The sequence below is a fragment of the Sinohyriopsis cumingii genome, chromosome 5 (assembly GCF_028554795.1).
Source record: "Sinohyriopsis cumingii isolate HCF-2022 chromosome 5, ASM2855479v2, whole genome shotgun sequence".
Classification (NCBI taxonomy): Eukaryota; Metazoa; Mollusca; class Bivalvia; order Unionida; family Unionidae; genus Sinohyriopsis; species Sinohyriopsis cumingii.
The window spans coordinates 125,765,956-125,776,327 of NC_142965.1; the positions used below are offsets into that span (position 1 = coordinate 125,765,956).

A 10,372-nucleotide genomic window follows, 5' to 3' on the forward strand; every position below is an offset into this window, starting at 1 on the left:
GACTTTCAAATCGATTGCGTCTCAGCAAATTACTTCGAGCTGAGACAGTGCGGTATCGAGGATATGGCAAAGTTTGAATACTGTGTTCCTTCATGAAGTCTGTAATGACGGTGGAGATATGCACCGGCGGGTTGTGATGGAGTATTATTATGTATAAATTAGATTGAAGTTACAGGCAACTGCAATACAAATCATATTGAACAAGGCCCTGCAAACGTATCTTCAGCCATTTGTCTAAGACAAGTCCTTTTGGAAACGTGGTTTGCCCTTACTATTTACGAACTTGTTCCGTCATTCTAGTTCACGATTTGTTGTGACTAATATCTTTCGTGGATTCTGAGACAGCATAAGTAATAATGTGGGTATGTGGTAAAATGTAGAGTTGAGGAATTTATTAATAAGGAATAGGTTATGGATACACTGTAGCATTGCTATGTATATTATTTATGAAGTGCTATCGCATATACAAGCATGTTCTGTTTGCAGTATCACTATCCTGTTCAGTGTCCTATTTTAGTAACCGTCATAAACACCTTGGACAGACGGCAGATGTCGTGAAGTATTGAGAACAAAAATAATACACAATGCTGGCGACAGGAATACAGTTCAATTTATCCTGGGTCCAATCTTGCTGAAAATATCATTAGACACGATCGAATAGAGCAAAACATTGAGAGTGATTTGCCATCATGATTACCGTTAAAAGTTCGACATAATAAACGTATATGTAGAAAATTTCATGACAAGCCATCCACTGAGTTCACAATATTTTGAAATACACTGCAGAAAATCATGCCACCTAGCGATCTGTGCAAATAAGTTGTCGACAAAATGTAAACTTCACTTTCTCTGTTTGGAAAGCGAAAATGACTACAACCTGCGATACTTTAGATGTACAAAAAATGACAGTAGTTTTGGCTTTTGAGATACTCAGTCATTCCAGCCGAATTTTTATGGTATTTACGCCCAGGAAACCGTGTTGCAGCTTCAACAGTCGTTGACATGCCGCTTACAAAACTCTTACACATCCTGAGTCATGTATTTGATTACCTATTTGATCGTAGGAACACTGATCATGAATGCAAATATCATCAACATAAAATACATGGAAACTCTCCTAAATATGTTACTTAAGGTTAATATGCCTTTGTAGGTCTTTTCGCCATGTATTGTGTCATATTACTTCGCATGAACCCGGTAGAAACTATGCTTTGTAATTAAACCAAACAGACAGGAGTTCTTAGATTACATTATTGTAAGCGCAATAATGTACTAATAGCTAATCAAGAGCTCCTAGGAGTCTCATTCTTTTACTTTTCAAATTTCACCTAACACTGACAGTTGCAAAGATTCACAAAGTTATGGTTACGAATATGCAATAGCAGTGATCTTGTGGTTTAAATAGGTGAACTTTATAGTGTGAAGACGTGAATGTACTCTCCTCTAGACATTATAAGGGATATTCAAACTTGTTTAGAAATATGTTTGACTGTCATGTCCTGGTACAATAATCAATTGCTTGTTTTGGTGGCAGCTGATATTTTTGTTTTGTTCCATGTGTTAATTACTTTACTCTCAGAGCTCGAGAAATTCCCGGGCCATTTCGAGTGTTTGATGCCCATAGGGCCTGGTGATATAGAACTTTGAAAATGATTCGAATTCCAAAACAAGTCCAATAAATTCCTATATAAGGGTTTGAAAGAAAACTAAGTATACAACGAAGGATATTTATTATTTTCAGAATTTCGAAGCCCTTTAGGGATTGAATCCAGGGCCATATAGTCAGCCGACACTGACTGGACCTGAATTTATGCATGCCTGTCAGGTAAAATTAATAAAAATGCTTACTTTCTGCTTCTCACATTTAAAGGCATTAAAGTCATAATACCTTGTATATGTATTTTTGTCCAAATATACACGTTTTCCATTATGAACAAACTGCGTATGGGTATGGTAAATTCTTATATTTACAAAATATGTTTATGATATACATACAATGCTGGGAATAGTATACTTGAAGATAAAATATTCCTTACTATAATGTTATATGGAAATATTCATAATAAGAGAGTTAGAACAAAGTCACAATATTAGAACCCAAAGCACACACACTCACTCACTTCTAATCTTGCTTTGCTCCTCCTACTCTCTATTCAGCTTTCAAGTCTCCCTATTCAGTCCAAAAGTAGTCATGTTTACGTACAAGTCACGTCTAGCTTAACCCCTGTACTGTATCAAGCTCAATGTATAACATGAGCAGCAACTCTAACAACAATCACAGTAGTTAATATGCGCATCTTCAGATGTCAACAGCATTTTCAAAGTTCCAAACTGATACAAGCAAAATCCTGAGACAAGTTATGTTCCAAGAATGTATCATTCATTTGTTTCAGCTGCATGAACACAGCGTAATTACTCTCACCTATATTGAGGAAGGACAGTAATTTGACACTATGCACATCTTCTAATGATGACCATAATATGTACAACGTTTCTTGGCGATCCACTCAATACCACGAGACACATGGTATTCACATGATTCTATCATACAGTATATCATTTTCCAAAACGGTTAATAACTCCAACAAATTTTCGTTGCTATGTTTATCTTCTGGTAATGATCATAACATTTACTAAGTTTCCTGGCATTTAAGTGAAAAATCCAAGCATTTTTGCATTCCCAACATTCTAATTATATCATAAGCTGCAGGTCAAAAGAAGCTACAACTTTATTTCATTAAAAGCATCAGTACTGATTTGTCTAATTGCGCATAACGCGATGACTGCACTATTTGTTAGGCTTTTATGCCAGACATTAAAACTGCAGGACTAGTTGTGCTGACTAGAGGTGAAAGTTTCTGCATGTGATCGATTTCGAAATCGGGTATTTGCAGAAAATTCTTGCTGACATCCAATATTTCCAGGCTTGATAAGCCCAACAAGACCTTTGAAGGTATAAATGAAATCCTATTATCTGATATGTCCAATCTTTTGAGAGACTTCAAGTTGTAAAAAATTTCTCCGTTAATGTCTCCCGCAATTACATACCCAAGAAGATTAGATCCGATAATCAGAGCCTCAAGACTATTCAAATTTTCAAAGAAATGTTTCCCAATGTCGGAACAAAGGTTGTTTGGCAAGTCTACTACTTGGAGCTTGCTGAGACCAACCGTAGGCCCTGTCCACTTGAATAACGCATTTCCCGACATATTTCTTTGTGTAGCGAGTTATTAGAAACAATAAGCGCTGGAATGTCGTATCTAAGACTTGAACATTAGAGATACAACTCTTGTAAATCTGGAGGAAAACGAATAGGGAAAGCGACTAAATGTTTTGTGGCAGAACTTGTAGAAGACCCTAATTCTTTGCCACTTGACTAAGCACTTATTTGTCTCGATGTATGCTTTTTGAATTTATGAAATTTGTCCCTCCTTCGTATCTTTTCGATTCGACCCATCGTATCTCGTAAGTCTGAGATGTTGTTGCATTGGTATATATTTAACTTTTTTATAAGTTCAGCATCTCTTTTTAAGAACTTTTCTTTCTTCTGCTCATATTCACTATCGGATGTGAAACTTGCCCTTTCTGTATTCGTTTCCACTGTAGGCATTTTATCTGATAAAGAAAATGGGTTATGCGCCGTGTCCTGCAGATTCGCATATAAGATTTTCATGCCGCTGCATTTTGCTAGGTCAAATAGGTACGATCCAAAGGAAAACCTATTGTCTCGAAGCGATACCTTTTCTAATGAACTGGGATAGTAGTCAGCCCAATCGTTTCCTATGATTTGGACATTGTTACTGTCTAGATAGAGTTCTCTAATATTTGAAATTTTTAAAACGTCCAATATATTATGTTTTACAAAGACTTCAATATGGAAAGTTGGAAGGTTGGAAATAGAGCTATTTTGGCGTACAAATGTTGGATTCAACAATCCATCCATACCAAGCTTTTCATTGTTAGACATGTTTTGATATTCGAGTTCATGCAGTGGAACGAATGTGCCCGGCTGAATGCTTTCAATGTGACAACCGTTGATGTCCAAATGAGCTAAGACATTAAATGAAGACACATTTCATTTGAAAGGGTGTTCAGAAAACATCTTTTTGGCGTGACGTTAAGGACTCTGAGCTTTGAAAGCTTGGAAAATCCAGATCCGAAAATTGGATGATGAATTCCATCTATTTTTAATGTTGTCGATGATTTCAAATCACTAAATACATCGTCTAGATATGAAAGATGTTGACCAGTGTCCTTGATAATATTTTGCATGTAAAGATAAGATAGGTTTGGTAGATGTTGGAATACACCTTTGTGCAATACTTGGGCTGATAAAGGAAGAATATTGTTATCAAAAATTAATTGTTGCAAGTTCTCCAGACCTTGAAATGCATCAAGTTTAATTACTCGTATGCAATTCAATAATAGTGATAAATGTAATAGCTGGCAGAGATTGGAAAAAAGCCTTTCTTCAATGCTTGCAACTCGTTGTGACTGAGACTGAGAAAAAATGCATTTTGCGGAACGTCAGGGACTTGTCTGAGATTTAAATGTGAACAATCAACGATCAGACGTTTCACTTAGTCCTCCCAACACTTGCATACTGTTGCATCAGTCTGACTGCATGAAAAGCCAGAGGTAGACAGATGTGACATTGTATATATAACTGCTTGAATGAGGCCAACCAGCCAACTACACCACCATCATAACCTGCAAAACTTGTAAAGAATTAAGCCATGTTGGATTTTAATTTTTTTAAAGTCATATTAGTTGCTACAATAAAAGCATCGTTATTTTGTATAGACTGATGTAATTCTGCATAAAATGTCATAAGATTATCTTCAGGATACTAATGCATGTATGGCAAACATATCCACGTTGGCGACACTGTTGACGACAGGATCAAAAGTGAGTAGAATGGCAGTGGCAAAGATCTTGTTTTCAAATTGTGTAGCGGTGTATAATTTACGATTCCACATTGCAGATCTCTCAGTGAAAACTGATTCAAGTTATGTGTCACGACTTGTAGATTACAGATAAATTGTCATGCCATCGTATAAAGGCAACTCACATTGTCACTTAGGCCCTATTCCTCTACAGGGGTACAAAAGTTGAAACTATATAAGGGAATCAGACGGCCAGTGTCAAGAGTGAGAATATATAACGTAGCAAACAAATCAACACTTCCATAAAAGCTCAAACAATTTATGTTGCTAACATAATCACTGGTTTAGAAGACAATCTTCTGATCACAGTTTTAAAACTACTGGCTTGGTTCTGTCACATGTATGCCAGTAGAGACATTTAATTTTCGTTCAGAAGGTACGGTCAGACTAAAGTGAAAATAAGCATTAGATCTAGACATCGTCATCGAACTAAAGTACTTTAATTTTCAATTTCTATATTTAATTTTGACTTTAATATTTCAAAGATATAAAACTGTAACTATTAATCGGTAGTATTAAGCCCGTTTTGTGGTGACATCCGTTTAACTATATACTTAAAATAGATACATACGTGAATACTCACACACATACTGTGACAAAGCATAACGATATACATCAGAATAAACGAATATTATTTTAACTGAAAACACACTTGACATACGGTAATGAGATGATGATGACAAGAAATTAATGTTGTTTTGCAACATACATACACAGATAATGTGACAGATCATTAAAATATAAAATAGTTTAAATGATTATTGTTTTTCTCTGGTATCAAGCTAGACATACTGTTATCAGATGATAGAACCCAGAAAGTGAATTTTGTCGGTTAAAAAAAATATTTAAAAAATGATACAAGCTAATTTCACCGTTCAGCGATGCAATGTAGATTTAATGGGAGAACATCACATTGTTTGATTAAGCTGGTAGTGATAGCCAGTATTGAAAGCACAGTTCATTCATCAAGTATTACCTTGTATAGCTACTATATCTGAGGTATCCCACAAAAGCATGAGGCATTCAATCCACTCACCTAAATCATATACTCATTCGCGTGTACAATTCACAGTTTAGCCTGTTTAAGTAACATATGATTATACATAATGTGTAGCCAATAACCTGGAAAGTCAACTATGGAATAAAGATTTTTGCTCCTCTTTTCAAATTTACAGGCCAGAAAGGGCTTTTTATGTAGCCTTAGATGTGTATTACATGGACGAATTGTGTCATCATGAACAAAACACAAATACTTTGCATAACATGCAAGCCACCGTAGCCTTCTATAGTTGTAATATATCACTAGCATTCAATTATCAAATTTCATGACTAGAACATAAACAGCACTAAACACTCATTTTCAGTAATAGGTTGATTATGTTCAGTGTTAAATTTCATCACTAGAACATAAACAGCACTAAACACTCATTTTCAGTAATAGGTTGATTATGTTCAGTGTTAAATTTAAAGGTATAACTGGACATTGTACAATCTTGTCTTCATGGACTACAGCGTCCGTATTTTAAAATGTTCATAAACATTTTCCGGTGTCATATTCTGCAAAACAGCTATATAGAATTCCATCTATTTTTAATGTTATCAGTGATTTCAAATCACTAAATACATCGTCCAGATATGTTTGATGTTGACCAGTGTCCTTGATAATATTTTGCATGAAAAGAAAAAATAGGTTTGGCAGTTGTTGGAATACACCTTTATGCAATACTTGGGCTGATAAAGGAAGAATATTGTTATCAAGAATTAATTCTTGTAATATCTCCAGACCTTGAAATGCATCGAGTTCAATTACTCGTATGTAATTCAATAATAATGATAAATGTCTTGGAAAAAGATCCATCCTTCAATACTTGCAACTCGTTTTGGCTGAGACTGAGAAAAACTGCATTTTGCGGAACGTCAGGGACTTCTGTGAGATTTAAATGTGAACAATCAACGATCAGGCGTTTCTCTGAGTCCTCCCAACATTTGCATACTGTTGCATCAGTCTGACTGCATGAAAAGCTAGAAGTAGTCATATGTGACATTGTGTATATGACAGCTTGAATGAGGCCAACCAGCCAGTACACCGCCACCATAATCTGCAAAACATGTAAAGAATTAAGCCATGTTGGATTTTTAAAAACTTGAATCATATGAGTTTCTACAATAAAAGCGTCATTATTTTCTATAGACTGATTTAATTCTGCATACGATGTCATCAGATTATCTTCAGGTTGCTAATACGTGTGTGGCAAACATATCCACGTTGGCGACATTGTTGACGACCGAATCAAAAGTGAATCGAATGGCAGTGGCAAAGAACTTGTTTTATAATTCTTTATCGGTGTATAATTTACCATTCCGCATTGCAGATCACTCAATGAAATAAATTGATCCAAGTTATGTTTCGCCACTTGGAGACTGCAGATAAATGTTCATGCTTGCGTATAAGGGCAACTCACATTGTCACTTAGGTCCTATTCCTCTACAGGGGCAGATATGTTGAAACTATATAGAGGAATCAGACGGTCAGTGCCAAGATTGAGATCATTTTAACGTGGCAAATAAATTAGCAATCCCCTAAACGATCAAACAATTTATGCTGCTAACATAATCACTGGTTTAGAAAACAATCTGGTGATCACTGTTTTAAAACTATTGGTGTGGTTATGTCACATGTATGCCAGTAGATAGATTTAATTTTCGTTCAGAAGATACGGTCAGACTAAAGTCATACTAAGCATCCGATCTAGACATTAAAGTTCTCGATATTTAATTTTAATTTAATATTTCAAAGATTTAAAATTGAAACTTGTATCGGTAGTATTGAACCCTTTTTTGTGACATCCTTTAAACTATACACATAAAATAGATAGATACATACGTGAATACTCATACACATACTGCGACGGGGCATACCGATATAAATCAGTATAAACTAATATTATTTTTTGCACTTTAAACAGACTTGACGTACGATAATAAGATGATGATAACAAGCGATTAATGTTGTTTTGCAACACACATACACAGATACTGCGACAGAGCATTAAAATATAAAATAGTTTAAACGATTATTATTTTTCTATGGTGTCAAGCTATACGCACTGTCATCAGATGATAGAACGCAGAAAGTGCATGTTGTCGTTCTTTTATAAAACAAACCAGAAAACCCAACAACATTGATACAAACTATTGTCACTGTCCACCGATAAAATGTAGATTTAATGGGAGAACATCACATTGTTTGATTAAGCTGTGAGCGATAGTCAGTATTGAAAGCACAGTTCATTCATCAAGCAATACCTTGTATAGCTGCTATATCTGAGGTCTCCCACAAAAGCACGAGGCATGCAATCCACTCACCTAATTCATATACTCATTTGCATGTACAATTTACAATTAGCCTGATTAAGTAACCGATAATTATATATACTGTGTAACCAATAATCTGGAACGTCAACCATGGAATAAAGATACTTGCTCCTCTTTCCAAATGTAGAGGCCGGAAAAGGCTTTTATTGTAGCCTTAGATGTGTATTGCATGGACGAATTGTGTCATCATGAACAAGAGACAAATACTTTGCATAACCGTGGCCTTCTATTGTTGTAATGTATCACAGAATTCAATTATCAAATTTCATGACTAGAACATAAACAGCACTGAATAACAGACTCATTTTCAGTAATAGGTCGATTAAGTTAAGTGTTTAATTTAAAGATATAGTTGGACATTTGTACAGTGTTGACATCGTGTATTACATCGGTCATATTTTAAAATGACCGTGAACAGTTCCAGGTGTCACATTCTGCAAAACAGAGATCTTTCTACTGCTATATATAATAATTAGAGATCAATATGCTCTTGGATGGTCTGAAGTAAAACATATGAGCTTATTAATACATTGTCGTTTCTGCGCTTTATTTGTTCTTTAATCCAATGTATAAGATTCGCATTGGTTTCCACAGCTCTACACAACGTATTTAGTTTTACTATCAGTTTACTGATAGTTTTGATATTGCCACACATTTCATACTATCCTTTTGATTTTTAATAGTAAGAATCTTTTCAATGTTTGATGTAGCATAGCTACATATTGTTAAGTTATATGCATCAACAATTTTATGAATATCATTGGTACTCGAACTACTATGACCTGTATCATTCAATCTCGCTTTATGATTATTTACTAGTGAGGACTTTTTGGAAAAGGAAAGTGATTATTCGTGGAACACCATGCATTTGTAAAAGTGACATCATTTTTATTAATATAAATAGTACTATTAAACTACATACGTAAAAACAAACGATACGATTATGCATACCACTATGAAGAGGAAATAGTAACATTTCAAATTAGATACAGTGGATTATGCAAGAGTTGATACCATAATATAACCAATAACTGAATGTATACCATCCTCGCAAGTAAAGGGCTATATTATCATACGCTCCTTTATCATCCATCATCCGCCTGTCCGGAGAGTTCCTTGTTTCTAAATAAAGATGCATGCACTTCCAATTACTGTGAGCGCTAGTATAATATTTTTGTCATTATGACCCAACATACTCTTCATGATGTTTAATTGAGCCAATTAAAGTTTCTGTTCCGACCGCGGTCTATTATTGATGTTATATCATTGGTAGTAGAACACTGCTACTTTGTGCTGTTGATTACATAGTTTTGTTGATGTGTACTCAAGAAAAACAAGAAAATCTCAGCATGGGTGATTACGGCATATAAAAGAATATTATTCGTGGCTTACGACGATGAATTTACACATGTGGTAGCAGCAGCATGTTTACAGAGTAAATCTTTGTTAGTTGCTATATAAGGATGAAGGTTTTGTATAATTGCAGTATGCTTTTACCATAGTTGTCATTTTAACCATAGTCATATGAACATATTTTTAAAGGAATATCAATTTAATGGAAAATGCAGCCATTCGTATTTGACTTTCCATCCACATCATATTTGACTGAATCTACGAGGTCCTTATCATATTATAATATTAACTATATATATTCTGCTATAAAAAAGTTATAGTTAAACATACTTAGTTGGTTCCCTTCCAAAAGTATGTATCAGAATTCGATTGACCTCGCCAGAAGAACGTTTTGCTAGCAGAAATGACAACAGCAAGAACGGAGAGAAAATACAATGAAAGAAGAAGCAAAGAAGGCTATTTACATTTAAAATTTAGACTGATTAAACAAAGGCAGCCAGCCAGCTCTGTACATGGTGGAAAATCCTAAATTTAGCTTAAATGGAAGGCTATTTTTGAACATGTTTGTGACGAAAACAAATATTTTTTTTAGCAAGACCAAATGCTCATGTGGATGAAATCGGATCCAAAAATTGCCTTTTGAGTTTGATACCGCTTCGACTGATAATGGATGGAAAGTTAACAAATCCTGTTCTAGA

General features: G+C 34.9%; 1 pseudogene; it reads right to left on the reverse strand.

Moving 5' to 3' along the window:
• Positions 1–2,795: 2,795 nt before the first annotated feature.
• On the reverse strand, positions 2,796–9,830 carry LOC149800136 (toll-like receptor 4; annotated as a pseudogene).
• Between the last annotated feature and the right edge of the window lie 542 nt (positions 9,831–10,372).